Here is a 16,430-nt window from a genome sequence, read left to right as displayed (position 1 = left end):
ACAAATGCCGGGTTCCTGTTGGATCACCTGTGTTTTCTTCCTCCCTCCCCCCTGCCTCTGGATGTGTGCCTCTTGGCTCCAACTTTGGGGATATTCAGAAGACAGTTAAAAAGAAGCCCTTTTTTTATCCAGACTTTTAGAAATATTTTATCACTGTTCATCCTCTGTTAATGATTTTACCGGCTGTGCCATTGGTGTTTCCTAAGTAATTCATTATTTATGTACTGCATTTTACTTTTTTATTGTGATCTAAGCTGCCCTGGGACCTTTTGTGAAGGGTAGGTGATAAACTTTTTCTCATCATCATCATACAACTTGCTTCTGTGCTTTTAACAGCAGCCAGACTCACTGCAATTTGACGGCTGAAACTTCCCCCACCACTTGTTTCTACTTGGGGGGGGGGGACACCTCCTAAACTGCTGCATGATTAGATAAAGGTAAAGGAACCCCTGACCGTTAGGTCCAGTCGCGGACGACTCTGGGGTTGCGGCGCTCATCTCAGTTTACACAGCTTCCGGGTCATGTGGCCAGCATGGCTAAGCCGCTTCTGGCGAACCAGAGCAGTGCACAGAAATGCCGTTTACCTTCCCACCAGAGCGGTACCTATTTATCTACTTGCACTTTGACGTGCTTTCGAACTGCTAGGTGGGCAGGAGCAGGGACCGAGCAACGGGAGGTCACCCCGTCACGGGGATTCGAACTGCCAACTTTCTGATCGGCAAGCCCTAGGCTCTGTGGTTTAACCCACAGCACCACCCGCATGATTAGGTTATCATTAAAGGCACAGGAGCAGTTCCTTAACAAAAGAAGCTGCCATGCACTTTGTAGTCTACTAGATAATATGAATATCTAAGTGTTTAATTCCTACCAGTCACATATTTTTCTTTGCTTGATAAACTATTCTAGCTAGATTTCTGAGGTTGCACAAAGATTGAAGTCCAGATTGACTTAATGGACCAGCCTCCACTGACTTTAATCGGGGACTAGGAGACTAGGAGACTAGGAGAAATGAAGAGTGGAAAAACACAACAAACTAAAATGCTAAGACTCAACTATGGCAATTCATTATTTGCAATCATGTTTCAAAGGTATCCTCTCAGTTAAAAATTGTATACAAATAACTTGCTCCCCCCCCCCCAGCCAGTGGCATGGTCCCCTAATTCTGCAATACTGTATGTACTTATAAATCTGCCGTTGGTTGAGTAAGCAAGGTCAGACCGTTGGCATAGGAACATAGTGGATGGGAATAAAAAAAAACATGGCACAGAGTGTTGTGGTAATATGAATCAGGAAACATTCTGAATTGACTCTAGGTTGGATACATGAACAGGGGGAAATTAGCACAGAATATTTTTAACCGTCTAATGCTAATGAGTAAAAAACACACTCACTTTATTATCTTTCTATGGCATGATTATTGTTAGCCCCTTTCAGCTGCTAGGAAAGGCAAGGTATCTATCTGTTCAGTATATCGATATTGTTACTAAATGCATAGTGCTATGCTTGGTGCATTTGGAAGATGATTCACAGGCACTGTCGCTGCTGTTGGACACATTTCTTTAGGTCACTGGCTTTTCTGCTAAGCAAATATATCTCCAAAGTCCAGTTTACATCTAGAAGACAGAAAACCAGAGATTATAGCATTAGTTGCAAAATTTTGCACAGCAGCCTACAAAACAATCAGTTGTTCTTACCTACCGGGTATACAAAGACCATTTATCTCTCTTTTGAATTACCAAGTCATAATAATAATAATAATAATAATAATAATAATAATAATAATTTATTATTTATACCCCACCCATCTGGCTGGGTTTCCCCAGCCACTCTGGGTGGCTTCCAAGAAAGTATTAAAATACAGTGGTCTGTTAAACATTAAAAGCTTCCCTAAACAAGGCTGCCTTCAGATGTCTTCTAAAAGTCTGGTAGTTGTTCTTCTCTTTGACATCTGGTGGGAGGGCATTCCACAGGGTGGGTGCCACTACCGAGAAGGCCCTCTGCCCGGTTCCCTGTAACTTGGCTTCTCACAGTGAGAGAAGCGCCAGAAGGCCCATGGCGCTAGACCTTACTGTCCAGGCAGAACGATGGGGGTTCCTTACTTACCATTTTATTTTACTTTATTTTCTCCATACTAGTTTTTGTTGTAGTATTAAATGTATGCTGTTTTTTTAATTTTTCTGGTGGCCACATTATAGAGTAATTGGTGGCAAAGAGAACATTTCAGTGAGCCTTATATAATAAAATGGGCCAGCAAAAACCCAGCTGTGGTTGTTGCCACAGCTTAGGTTTCCCTTATGGCAGACCACCGGGTCTTTTGCAGCAGCACTTTCTCAATCTGCAATCTAATTATTCCATGGAAGCCCATGGAAGCATGGAGGGACTGCAGTGGGTGGGAAAGGATAACTGGGCAGGAAGAAAAATGGAAGAGTTGCTTGTGCAAAGCTGCCAGGGATGAACACCGACATATATTTTTCCCCAGGTGTTTTCCCTTGTGTTTTAAACAGATGTGTGAAAAGTAGAAACATGGTAAATGAAGCCTTTCCCAGCCTACAGTGCTGAAGGCGTAGGAGGTTGCAAGAAAAACTTCAGGTGGACAGCTCCAGGTTACCCCTCTCTTTTACAGTAAGGTAAAGGTAAAGGGACCCCTGACCATTAAGTCCAGTCGTGGCTGACTCTGGGGTTGCGGCGCTCATCTCACTTTACTGGCCGAGGGAGCCGGCGTACAACTTCCAGGTCATGTGGCCAGCATGACTAAGCCGCTTCTGGCGAACCAGAGCAGCGCACGGAAATGCCGTTTACCTTCCCGCCAGAGCGGTACCTATTTATCTACTTGCACTTTGACATGCTTTCGAACTGCTAGGTGGGCAGGAGCAGGGACCGAGCAATGGGAGCTCACCCCGTCGCCGGGATTCGAACCGCCGACCTTCTGATCGGCAAGTCCTAGGCTCTGTGGTTTAACAGAAGTTTAAGAATTAGACAGATAACAGCTAGGATTTCAGCCTTCAATGCATCTTCATGTTGGGGGAACATCATATGGATGTTTACGGGAGCCCTGGATTATTATTATTTTCTGGCAGGGGGAGTAGTAGTAACCCAGCACGTCTTCACTGACTGAATCCTCTCCCCTCATTTTAGAGATGGTTGTGCCCGATGGAAGGTATAGGAACATAGCCACTGTCTCAACCATAAACTGGTTACACCTGCAAGCTGGCATGCGAACTCTGGGATATATAATAAAACAGGGCAGTTCCAACAGGTAATTCAGGACAGTGTGGAAAGATAAAGGATTCTGTGTTTATGATTGATTACGGTACTTATTATACACTTACAGTTTTGGTTTCTTTTAGTTTTGTTTTATAAGGAAAGGCCGCCAACCTTTTGAAGACGCATTTGCAAACTGGAGAAACTGTCATGGGCACCACATATACACCACAATTTTAAAAAATCAATAAATGTTGGCAGCTATGGATTTCACTAGACAAATGGAGTTTCACCCCCAATGAAAGGCCATTTGCAAGACTTCTTGAGCTTTGCAGAAACAACTTATAAGAGTCAATTATTCCTATCCGGACAGCTGTACTTTTTATACAGAAATAAGCAGGCAAAGCCTTTCATAACATGGCACTGAATAATGACCACTGACTCATTCACTGCAAATCATAGTGATGTTAAGAGGATGGCTACAGGGTCCAGTTTAGAAGCTGGCAGCTCCTGGGATTTCCTTCAGCATGCCTGTCACTGCTCTTTTAACTACTTGCAAAAGAGAGGGGTGGGGAATCACTATATAGATCACACTTCCTTATTTCAGCAAGTCCTCTAGAGAATTTCCATTGTTTCCCTCCCAGAATTGCTCCCATTTTACAGAGAGAGGTTCAGTTTCTTTCTTTACCAAATTGTACAACAAAGGAGAGGGACGTGGGTGGCGCTGTGGGTTAAACCACAGAGCCTATAACTTGCTGATCAGAAGGTTGGCGGTTCGAATCCCCGCAACGGGGTGAGCTCCCGTTGCTTGGTCCCTGCTCCTGCCAACCGAGCAGTTCAAATGTACTTCAGAGTGCAAGTAGATAAATAGGTACCACTCCAGCGGGAAGGTAAATGGCATTTCCGTGCACTGCTCTGGTTCGCCAGAAGAAGCTTAGTCATGCTGGCCACATGACCCGGAAGCTGTACACCGGCTCCCTCAGCCAATAAAGCGAGATGAGCGCCGCAACCCCAGAGTTGGTCACGACTGGACCTAATGTTCAGGGGTCCCTTTACCTTTACCTTTACAACAAAGGAGGTGAGACTTTTCCTGGCAGGGAAACGCAGTGATGAGAAAAGCTTCATTACGCCCCACATCCCACCCCACCCCACTGCTGCTGTTAAAAGCTTCCTGAGTTTCAGCAACCTGAGAAGAAATATTGGTGGCGGTCGGAGAAGCTGCAGTTCGTAAAGAGCTTCCTGCAGTTTCTAGGAAGAGATGGGCTGTTCTCTTCACTCCAAAATTCCCCCTGGTCCCCCTCCATCCCCCCCCCACCCCACTTGCTGCTTGTTATCCGACATTCTGCTAATGTTACCAACTTCCAGTCTGAAGTCCTCTGGGGCTGCTACTGCTGCGGGAAAAATAATAATATGCATCCTCTGTCAAAATTTAGTTTTTCAATACCCCACTCTCATAATACTGTGTTTCTACCCATAGGAAGCGGGAAATGCATCTAAGGTCCTGGATGAATGAGAAAGTGCTGCAGTAGAACCTATTTTGTGCCAGCCAGGAAAATACAGTGCCAATCCCTGCCTCCCAGTCCAAATCATTCAGCCTTTGAATGGTTAGTGCTACCCAGCAACCCAGGACAGGAGAGCCTCCTGATTGGCTGCAGCGAGAAGAGCCCTGCTTTGTGTCTGTGTGCGCTGGGAGACCAGCCAGCGCTCAGCGTCCTAATCTGTATGGGAAGCGGATTGCCACACTCATTCATTTCCCTTACAACCTTCCTAAATCACACATCGGGCATGGCTGGCTTCGACTCTGCCCTGCTGTGCAGAAACTTGAGCAAAGCAGCAGACGTGTCATGTGCATAATTTCTTACCTGCGCCGTGCCCTGAATATGACATGAGCTGCCTCTTTCTCCTTCTCCTCCTGTGCCAGTTTTGTTCAGCAGTTTAAGGTTGAGAGATCTGGGGAGGTGGCACTGCAGTTTCATGCTGCAGTGAGGTATGGTGGAACTACGAGACTGGGATTCCCAGGGCAGTTGGCAGGTTCGAATAAAAATAAGAATCACCTTTGGGTGATTAGCTCAGCAAAGGCTTCAATGTATTAAGGACTGGTCTATGTTCTAGTCCAATCAAACAATCAATCAATCAAAATAAGGGGTGGCAGTGGCTGGGGATTTAAAGCTTCCTAAAAACTGTAAGGCATGTTCACATATTACTAGGATCAGCAACCGCGAGACCCTCGACCACCTTTCTTATTTGGCCCCCTAAATACATTAGCAGAAATAAAAAGGGTTGGAAGAGTTGCCTCTATGGAAATGGGATTTAGCAGATTCATTTTTAAGCACAGGGCTGTTTAACTCTCCCTCCCTCTTTCTTTCCCTACCTTCCTACCTCTGCGAAACTAGCTGCTAATAGGGTCAGATATCAATTTAGGGTAAAGGTAAAGGGACCCCTGACCATTAGGTCCAGTCTTAGCTGACTCTGGGGTTGCGGTGCTCATCTCGCTTTACTGACCGAGGGAGCCGGCGTACAGCTTCCGGGTCATGTGGCCAGCATGACTAAGCCGCTTCTGGCGAACCAGAGCAGCGCACGGAAATGCCATTTACCTTCCTGCTGGAGCGGTACCTATTTATCTACTTGCACTTTGACATGCTTTCAAACTGCTAGGTTGGCAGGAGCAGGGACCGAGCGATGGGAGCTCACCCCGTCACGGGGATTCGAACCGCCGACCTTCTGATTGGCAAGTCCTAGGCTCTGCGGTTTAACTCACAGCGCCACCCGGGTCCCAATCAATTTATCCCAAGATATCAATTTATCCCAAGTCAAAAATAACCCAACCTTTGCAACCTGATGAAGGAATGCCCCAATATGTTGGGTTCCTGTGCTCTTATCCTTGCAATCTCAAGCAGAAATTTAATTAGACGAGCCTTTCTATTATCACTTATCTCAGTCGCAGAAATGTCTGGCTCAGTCGTTTTCCTGTGCCAGTTCTAGTGCCCTGGCATTTTTATCCAGCTGTACTCTGCTTGATAAGGAGTAGCTGTGGACCTGGAGTTTCCAGAGGAATTTGTGAACTAACCTAGCTTTGAAGAATAGAAGTAAAAAAAAAAAAAAAAGTTCTAGCGTTGTACTTCGCATTATGGCCATCTCATCTAAGAAGCTCTATAAAGTTGGAAGTGATCTTGGCAGGCCATCGAGCAATAGCACCCGAAAAGACCTAGAACATCCCTTATAGAGTCCCACTTTGTCAGCAACATCATACAGGGAGATGCCCCATTTTCCATTGCAAACCTGTTCAGTCATTTGGCAACTCAGTACAGTGGTACCTTGGGTTACAGACGCTTCAGGTTACAGCCGCTTCAGGTTACAGACTCTGCTAACCTAGAAAAAGTACTTCAGGTTAAGAACTTTGCTTCAGGATGAGAACAGAAATTGTTCGGCGGCAGCACGGTGACAGCAGGAGGCCCCATTAGCTAAAGTGGTGCTTCAGGTTAAGAACAGTTTCAGGTTAAGAACAGACCTCCAGAATGAATTAAGTTCTTAACCCAAGGTACCACTGTATTCTTCTGCAACCTGAACACCTATCTTCCCATCTCTTTACCACAGTGGATCAGAGGATAAGCTGTCGGTGGAAAGTTGAGGCAGAGTGGATTGCAAAAAGCTTTGCTGATGAAGCAAGGCTTGAAGAGGAATTTGAAGGGCATTTTGTGGGGTGGGGGTTTAAGCTGGGTTGTTGCTTTAGACTACAGGGCTTGCAAAGCTGCTTGTTGGGCGTTTGTGAAGAGCTGTGATTAGGCTCAGCAAGCCCTTTGAACTTCCTCACCATCCCACCACATGGGCCAACCTTAACAGCTGGCCGTCACCTCAGATGACTGACAGGTAGGCCACCCTGCCCATCTTTCAAAGTTGGCCCACAGTGTGATAAAGATCCACCAAGCCAGGCCAAAAAAATTCTCCACTCCTGCTATACAGTATAGTTTTCATACATGACAGCAAGGCTAGCAAGACAGGGGTTCCTCTGGGCCAGCTCTGCAATGTAGCTAGGTGAGGTGAACTCCTTCAGGTGGCATCTTGGAGCCTTCTTCGCAGTGTGACTTCAGTCCTGCTTTCTGCAGGGAACATCCATGTGATTGAGTTCCCTATGGTGAACTTTCAGACATATCTCTACCTGCCCCTTACCTGACACCATGTATGACATCAGTTATAGGGCAGTAGTTTGAGGGAAATGTGCAGATAAATTGGGACTATACTGGTGTAGGAATGATCGCTGGGTGTGGAGCACACTCTCCACCCGCAGGCAGCCTCAGCTGCCTGCACGCGTGACCTTGGGGTGCGGGGCACACTCCCCCTCACAGATAAAGCCACAGCTGTCTGAACATCTTGCCCTCTGTCTGACCTTTTGCGGTCTCAGTAGTCTGCGGTGTCCTGTCTGTAACCTTTGTCTCTGAGACCTTTGTCTCTTTCATAATACACTGTGCAAGGGGAAAATGACGCGGTGCAAACAGGTGCCAAAATAGCTTTGTACCACCCCATGATCTCGGGACTGGAAGATGTGTAAAGGTCACAGCCCAAAATGTATCTGCCTGGGTTTGCATATTGTGTCAATAAAAGGAGCCTCCACAGAGCTGGCCGGCAGCTTGCTTGCAGCTCACCTGTGCGCAGCTCACCTGCATTATCAACTCCTGCCTCATGTCCTTCACTTCATACTGGGCCAGATTTGGCCTGTGAGCTGGAGGCACTGCACCTTGTTCTGTTCTCACTCACTGTCTGGGACAATTTCCTTTTGTTCTTGGGAGGGATCACCTGGATCACCAGCCTGGATTACACCAGCCAGCTTTAGTAAGCCATTACCCACGTGGGAATTGCCTAGTGAATTGTTCTGCTAGCATTCTAACAGAGTGGAGGATAATTTCACCCATCATTATGACAATCAAGGAAAGTACAAAGTTCACCTTGGGAGAGGAAGGGAGAAGATGTGTGTGCATAGCTTTGGGTGAAAGAAAGTCAACAGCTACTGAAAGCAAACAAAGGAAATGTTCCTTAAAAGAGCTTGTACAGTTTCTTCTATAATTTGCTGCTGATTTCCACAGTTCATGCCTAGATCTGTGTGCCAGTCTTTTCATTACCCCCCTGTGGCATTTATTTTCATTTCACATTCTCCCTTGAGCTGGTACAAATTTTTGAGCACTGTGCAAATGTAAATGCCCCACTCCCTGAGGATCTGAGGGTCCACTTTGCCTCTTGAAGAGGCAACCTGGTGCATCCACATGCAAACAGAGCCACAGGCCAGTGGTGTAGTGGTTAGAGCAGGGGTGGGGAAAACCTATGGCTCTTCAGGTGTTGTTGTCCTGAATTTGAAAGGGCATTTTCACAAAGATCTGGACTTGGACCAGAGAGTCCCTTAAATGATAACGGACACAGGTGGTGCATATATATGTATATATCAATCACTCATTTTTCCATTAATATGATCAACATGCTTTTGATATTCTAAAATCCTAACTTTGTGACCTCAGGCATGCGCTTTCAGCCATGCATATAGACAAACACCCAATTAATGCATCTACCCCTAGCATTACAATAGTTTGATGCTGATTAGAAAGCTCCTATCTGCAGCAAATTAACATTTCAATCCAAATCTTTTCGCTCTGCAAAAGTGGCAGACTAACTCCAAGCAACGATAGCCATTTAATCTTACCTAATTTAGTCAGAAAGGAAATGGAAATAGTGGGGGTTCTTCCCTCAGAGAGCTGTCCAATTTTTTCATCACTCCTCAGCCAACGAGTTTTTCAGTGACTGAAAGGAAACACACACACACACACGCGCGCACACACACACACACACACACAGTCTTTGAATTGCTCAGAATGCTCTTGCTTCCAGAAGCATGGAATTTTGTTTCTCCAGCAGGGTATCTCGCAGTTTAATTTTAATTTATTTCAAGCTGGATTGCACAAATGCAGGGAGGCAATGAGCAGTTTGGAAGATCAAATTCAGACCCAGGCTCCATAAATTTCCTCCTCTGAATATATATATATATATAATATGCTAGCCACAAAATCCCTTCTGTAAATTTCACAGAAGAGACTGGGAGTCAGAGGAGACATCCCAGGAGAGGCCCCTTTCTACAATCTCAGTTCTGATGGCAGCGGATGTTTTCAAAATGGAGCCTTACAACAAAGACAAGAACCTCAAAGAAGCACAGCTTTTTTATTTTTTTACTTTTACTCTGTTGCAGAACAGCTCTGATGGGTAGAGACTTCCTGCGTTATGGTGAAAGAGCAAAACACTTGAGAAGAGGTAAATCAGAAGCAGGGCAAAGGAAGGGGGAAGGAAGAGATTCAATCTCTTTTATGGACATTTTGCATATCGAGCTGTTGGTGGTTTGGGCAACATGGCTATTGAACGGACATCAAACGCAGCTGCTTTCAGAAGTTCTGTCCTGCATAGGGAACTGTGCGGCAGAAAGCGGTTCGAAAAAGAATGACACCACATGACCTTTCGCTTCTCATTTTACTCAAAGCCATCTTGGCTTCGCTTTACACTTAATGGGGAGGAGTTGCTCAGGCCAAAATCAGGAGAGCAGAAAGAACACAAGATTAGGACAGACAGAAAGGATTATCAGTTAATATTCTTGTTCATTTGACATTTCCATTAGTCACTGCCTTTGCTCTCTCTCTCTCTCTCCCCCCCCCCCCCCCACATCTTCAGCCTTATCCACAGCTCTGCTGAAGAACTAAGTCAGCTAATTTTCATTTAAAAATATCCTAGACCCGGGTCTAGGTGTTCCATTTATTTACAAGTGTATTCTGCTGTTGGGCTGAACACGAGAGGGTTGTGTTTCCTTCATGTTCTGCTTATGGGTTTCTTCTGGCGTTGTACTGGCCACCGTGGAAATGAGGATGCTTTAGTATAATAGATGGTGCATTAGTCTGATCCAGTAGGGATTTTACATTCTGAAGCATGACTGAAGAACTGAATGCCCAGCAAGCACGCTTGTGCAGCCAAACGGCTCTTATTAACGGAAAAACTCTTTGTTTCTTATGGCATTGAACCATTCCTTTAATGATTGTGAACATTCGTGAGTAGTCTCTCTGGGTTCAAAACCTTCATCACTTCTTATTTCTAAAAGTTAAGGCCTGATCTTGCACCTTCGTAAGCTGGTGAAGGGTCAGTGCACCAATATGACATAACAGCCTATTTCAATGCATCATTTCTGTTGGGGCAGGTGATCAGAACCAGGAGCAGATAAACAGATAGGCCATTGCAACTTTTCTGGCAGCGTACAAACAGGCAAACCCATTGGCTCAAATAGACCCATGCAGAGGAAGAGGTCTACTGGAAATACATCACCACACAAAGCCAATGGTCATTTACTGGGGGAGGACAGTAGTTCAGTGCTGGAGCAGGTGCCTTGAGTTCAGTGCTGGAGCAGGTGCCTTGAGTGCAGAAGGTTTCAAGTTCAACCCCAGTTAAAAGGATTGGAACCAGTAGTTGCACCACACACCTGACCTCCCAACGCCAGAGTCTCTGCTATTTACCAGGAAGGAGAGGGGTCACGCAGTGGGGATGTCACTGCTGTGCAGATGCACTGGCTGAGCCAATCCAGTGTCCCTGACATTGTGCCCAAACAGGGCTGCCATTTTACCCCACTGCTGGGAGGTCAGGTACACAGCATCGCCCCTCCCCGCCAGTCACCAGAGACTTTCTCAGCTTTAGCTCTGAAAATCCACTACAGTCAGAGTAGACAATAGATCTACTCTAGGCTAGATCAAGAGCCAGGGAGACAGGGGAGACAGGGGACACCCCTGAGAAGGAGGCTAGTTCACCAACACAGGAGCCAGATATATGGAGGAACGTGACTCAAAGAAGTAGGAGGCCCAGGGTTTGCTCTGATTGTTTAGAAATACACAATCGCTTTGAGGTCCTCTCCCCTAGCATGGAAGACGAAGAGCAGACTCTATTTGAGGATCTCTCCCTCATTACAGTCGATCAGGTATATGAAGACGAGCAGCAAAGTCAGTCCTCAGGGAATGTGCAGGCAACCTTGGAACGGACAGCTCACGGAAGAACCCCGACCAAACCTAAGTGGAGGCGTGTAGTGGTGATAGGGGATTCCCTACTGAGGGGAACAGAAGCAGTGATCTGTGGGCTTGACAAGATGTCTCGGGAAGTGTGCTGTCTCCCTGGGGCTAAGATCCAAGATGTAACTGAATGACTGCAAGGAATCATAAAACCCACTGACAAATACCCCTTCCTCTTGGTTCATGTGGGAACCAATGACACTGCAAGCAATAGCCTCCAGAAGATCAAAAGAGACTACGAGGCTCTGGGCAGGAAATTGAAGCAATTAAATGCACAAATTGTCATCTCATCTGTCCTCCCAGTTGAACGACGTGGCCCAGGAAGAGAGGGAAAAATAGTGGAAGTGAACAGCTGGCTTCGCAAATGGTGTAAACAGGAATGGTTTGGATTCTTAGATCATGGATCTAAGATGGATCATAGATCATGGTTTCTTGAAGATGGACTTCTGGCAAGCGATGGGCTGCACCTCACAATGGTTGGGAGGAATGTTTTTGCCAAAAATCTCAGAAACCTCATCAGGAGGGCTTTAAACTGACTAATGTGGAGGAGGGAGACAGTGCTCCTGAAGGTAGGAGTCTATCAATTGATGAAGATGATCATCCAAATGTCATAGACCAAATGGAGCAAACAGCACACAGACCTAGTGGTGGGAGGAAAAAATCCTTAAATAAAAGACACGGGGGAATGATTAATGGACTTCAATGTCTGTACACTAATGCACAAAGCATGGGAAATAAACAAGATGAGCTTGAGCTCTTGGTACAGCAAACTAAATATGACATAATAGGCATCACTGAAACCTGGTGGGATAAGTCCCACGATTGGAATGTAATAATGGAGGGATACAATCTATTTCAGAGAAACAGACCAGACAAGAAAGGAGGAGGAGTGGCGTTATATGTCAGGGATGTGTATACCTGTGAAGAGATCCAGGATTTAGAACCTCAAAGCCAAAGTGAGAGCATTTGGGTCAAAATTAAGGGAGCGAAGAATAACAGTGACCTCACTGTGGGAGTTTACTATAGATCCCCAAGCCAAACGGAGGACATAGATGATGCCTTCCTGGAACAGATGGCCAAGCATGCAAAAGGAAGGGAGACAGTAATAATGGGGGACTTCAATTACCCGGATATTTGTTGGATGTCAAACTCAACCAAGAGCATAAGGTCAAACAGATTCCTCACTGGCCTTGCAGACAACTTCATTGTCCAGAAAGTGGGAGAAGCAACAAGAGGAATAGCCATTTTAGATCTGGTCCTAACCAATGTTGATGACCTGGTTAGTGGGGTAGAAGTGGAAGGATCATTAGGCGCGAGTGATCATGCTCTTGTGAAGTTTACTATACAGCGGAAAGGAGCAGCCAAGCATACTAGGACTCAATTTCTTGACTTTAAGAAAGCCGACTTCATAAAACTTAGGGAAGTGCTGGGTGAGATCCCATGGACAGTAATACTAAAAGGAAAGGGAGTTCATGATGGCTGGGAGTTTGTTAAGAGGGAGATAGTAAAAGCACAACTTCAGGCAATACCAATGAGACGGAAACATGGAAGGTGCCTAAAGAAGCCAGGGTGGCTAACTAAAGAACTTTTAACTGAGTTAAGATTAAAAAAGGATGTGTACAAAAAATGGAAAAGGGGGAAAACCACCAAAGAGGAATTCAAACAAATAGTCAGCACGTGTAGACACAAAGTCAGAAAAGCTAAAGCACAGAATGAACTCAGGCTTGCTAGAGAGGTTAAAAGCAACAAAAAAGGCTTTTATGGGTATGTTCGTAGCAAAAGGAAGAACAAAGAAACAGTGGGGTCACTCAGAGGAGAAGATGGTGAAATGCAAACAGGGGACACAGAAAGGGCTGAACTCCTCAATGCCTTCTTTGCCTCAGTCTTCTCCGATAAAGAAAACAATGCCCGACCTGAAGAATTTGGAGCAAATGATTCAGCAGAGGAAACACAGCCCAGAATAACTAAGGAGATAGTACAAGAATACTTGGCTAGTGTAGATGTATTCAAGTCTCCAGGGCCAGATGAACTGCATCCAAGAGTATTAAAAGAACTGGCAGATGTGATCTCAGAACCACTGGCAGTCATCTTTGAGAATTCCTGGAGACCAGGCGAAGTCCCGGCAGACTGGAGGAGGGCAAATGTTGTCCCTATTTTCAAAAAGGGGAAAAGAGAGGACCCAAATAATTACCGCCCAGTCAGTCTGACATCAATACCAGGGAAGATTCTGGAGCAGATCATTAAGCAAACAGTCTGTGAGCACCTAGAAAGGAATGCTGTGATCACCAATAGTCAGCATGGATTTCTGAAAAATAAGTCATGTCAGACTAACCTGATCTCGTTTTTTAACAGAATTACAAGCCTGGTAGATGAAGGGAATGCAGTGGATGTAGCCTACCTTGATTTCAGCAAGGCATTTGACAAGGTGCCCCATGATATTCTTGTAAAGAAGCTGGTAAAATGTGGTCTTGACTATGCTACCACTCAGTGGATTTGTAACTGGCTGACTGACCGAACCCAAAGGGTGCTCATCAATGGTTCCTCTTCATCCTAGAGAAGAGTGACTAGTGGGGTGCCACAGGGTTCTGTCTTGGGCCCGGTCTTATTCAACATCTTTATCAACGACTTGGATGATGGACTCAAGGGCATCCTGATCAAATTTGCAGATGACACCAAACTGGGAGGGGTGGCTAACACCCTAGAGGACAGGTTCACACTTCAAAACGACCTTGACAGATTAGAGAACTGGGCCAAAACAAACAAGATGAATTTTAACAGGGAGAAATGTAAAGTATTGCACTTGGGCAAAAAAAATGAGAGGCACAAATACAAGATGGGTGACACCTGGCTTGAGAGCAGTACATGTGAAAAGGATCTAGGAGTCTTGGTTGACCACAAACTTGACATGAGCCAACAGTGTGACGTGGCAGCTAAAAAAGCCAATGCAATTCTGGGTTGCATCAATAGGAGTATAGCATCTAGATCAAGGGAAGTAATAGTGCCACTGTATTCTGCTCTGGTCAGACCTCACCTGGAGTACTGTGTCCAGTTCTGGGCACCTCAGTTCAAGAAGGACACTGACAAACTGGAACGTGTCCAGAGGAGGGCAACCAAAATGGTCAAAGGCCTGGAAACGATGCCTTATGAGGAACGGCTAAGGGAGCTGGGTATGTTTAGCCTGGAGAAGAGGAGGTTAAGGGGTGATATGATAGCCATGTTCAAATATATAAAAGGATGTCACATAGAGGAGGGAGAAAGGTTGTTTTCTGCTGCTCCAGAGAAGTGGACACGGAGCAATGGATCCAAACTACAAGAAAGAAGATTCCACCTGAACATTAGGAAGAACTTCCTGACAGTAAGAGCTGTTGGACAGTGGAATTTGCTGCCAAGGAGTGTGGTGGAGTCTCCTTCTTTGGAGGTCTTCAAGCAGAGGCTTGACAACCATATGTCAGGAGTGCTCTGATGGTGTTTCCTGCTTGGCAGGGGGTTGGACTCGATGGCCCTTGAGGTCTCTTCCAACTCTATGATTCTATGATTGTAAGAAGTATAAGTAAAGTATTTTATCATATGTGGTGGACGTGTCCCAAGGTGAAAGACTTCTGGGAAAAGATTTATAACGAGCTGAAAAAGATGTTGAAATATACATTTATTAAAAAAACCAGAGGCCTTTCTACTTGGAATAATTGGTTTGGAATTGCCCAAGATAGACGTTAGATTGTTTTTGTATGCCACAACTGCAGCAAGAATTTTGTTAGCCAAAAATTGGAAACTACAAAAAATGCCTACAGTGGAGGAATGGCAGATGAAGATGATGGACTTTCTGGAGCTGGCCGACCTGACTGGAAGAATCCGCGAACAGAAAGAGGAGGAGCACCAAGAAGAATGGAAGAAATTTAAGGATTATTTAGTTAAACATGCTAAGATAAGATAAGTAGAATTATTTGTAAGTACCAAATTGGCCTAGGAGTTAAATATGTTAAATTGTATAATATTATGGCTACAGGATAATATGAAAAGAAAGAAAGATGTTAATTGACTAAGTTTATTTCATCTGAAAGAAGTACTGGAAAACTGCTACAATGACTTATATGGAAATTCAGCTAGGGGGATTTGAGGAAGTCACCCAACAATGATAATAAAATTGGGATTTTAACAGTTAGGATAAATGTTTATTTGTTTTATATTGTAATGTTTTTCTTTTATGTTTGATATAAATTTGGAAAATTAATTTTAAAAAATGGAAAAAAGAAGCATAAGTTAAGTATAAGAAAGAAGTATTAGCTTCTTTCATCTGTGCTGGGACTGCTACAGGATATGGCCAACGATCTTCTACCTTTTCGATTTTAAAAAGTGCAATTTTTCACATTGTCAGCTGTAGAGAATTTTAAAGAAGCAAGAGAGGCAGATGCAGCTGTTCCTTTCGCCATAGGGCTCTGTCAGAGAATTGCATAGCAGCAGGGAGCCCTACATTCCTGTTTACTTTGGTTACTGTACACAGGATTGAGCCCTGCTCTTTCGATCATCGCTGTTCAGCAAGAGAGGGAGGGGAGGTCCACACCTGCATGCACCGAGCAATGCTGAAAATGTAATTGTGAAGACAATAACGCGAACAGTTGGGTGTTGTGGTATTCAAATGGCACAACGAAGGGAACAATCTGAGAATGTAATATAAACAAGGGGTGCAAGTGAAGGTAAACAATGGCAGCCTGCTGAAATGTTCCGAGCGACTGGCTGGAACAATAAGAAGGAAGCAAAGAATACAAGGAACACAAAAGTGGAACCAACTCTGCTGAAAGCACAGGGTGTTACGGACACCTTAATTAGGCACACAACGGAAAGACACACAGAGTTTTATGTCTATGGAACATGAATCGCTAATATATTGTGAAGGCAACACGCAACAGATGAAACCTTGATGCTGGGGAACACTGTTCCATAATAATAGTCCTGAGCTGACCAGGGAGATGGTGACCTCTGAGCAGCAGCAAGTGGTTTGCAAGACATTCTGGTCAAATGTGAAAGGATTAAGAGGGTAGAGAAAGTCTGCATAGCTTTCAGAGAAGGACTGTGTACATGCTGTTGTTGTTTAGTCGTTTAGTCGTGTCCGGCTCTTCATGACCCCATGGACCAGAGCACGCCAGGCACTCCTGTCTTCCA

Source organism: Podarcis pityusensis (assembly GCF_964106645.2).
Source record: "Podarcis pityusensis genome assembly, chromosome: 7".
NCBI lineage: Eukaryota > Metazoa > Chordata > Lepidosauria > Squamata > Lacertidae > Podarcis > Podarcis pityusensis.
The sequence above is the reverse complement of the archived record's forward strand: the minus strand, read 5'-3'. Positions refer to the sequence as shown.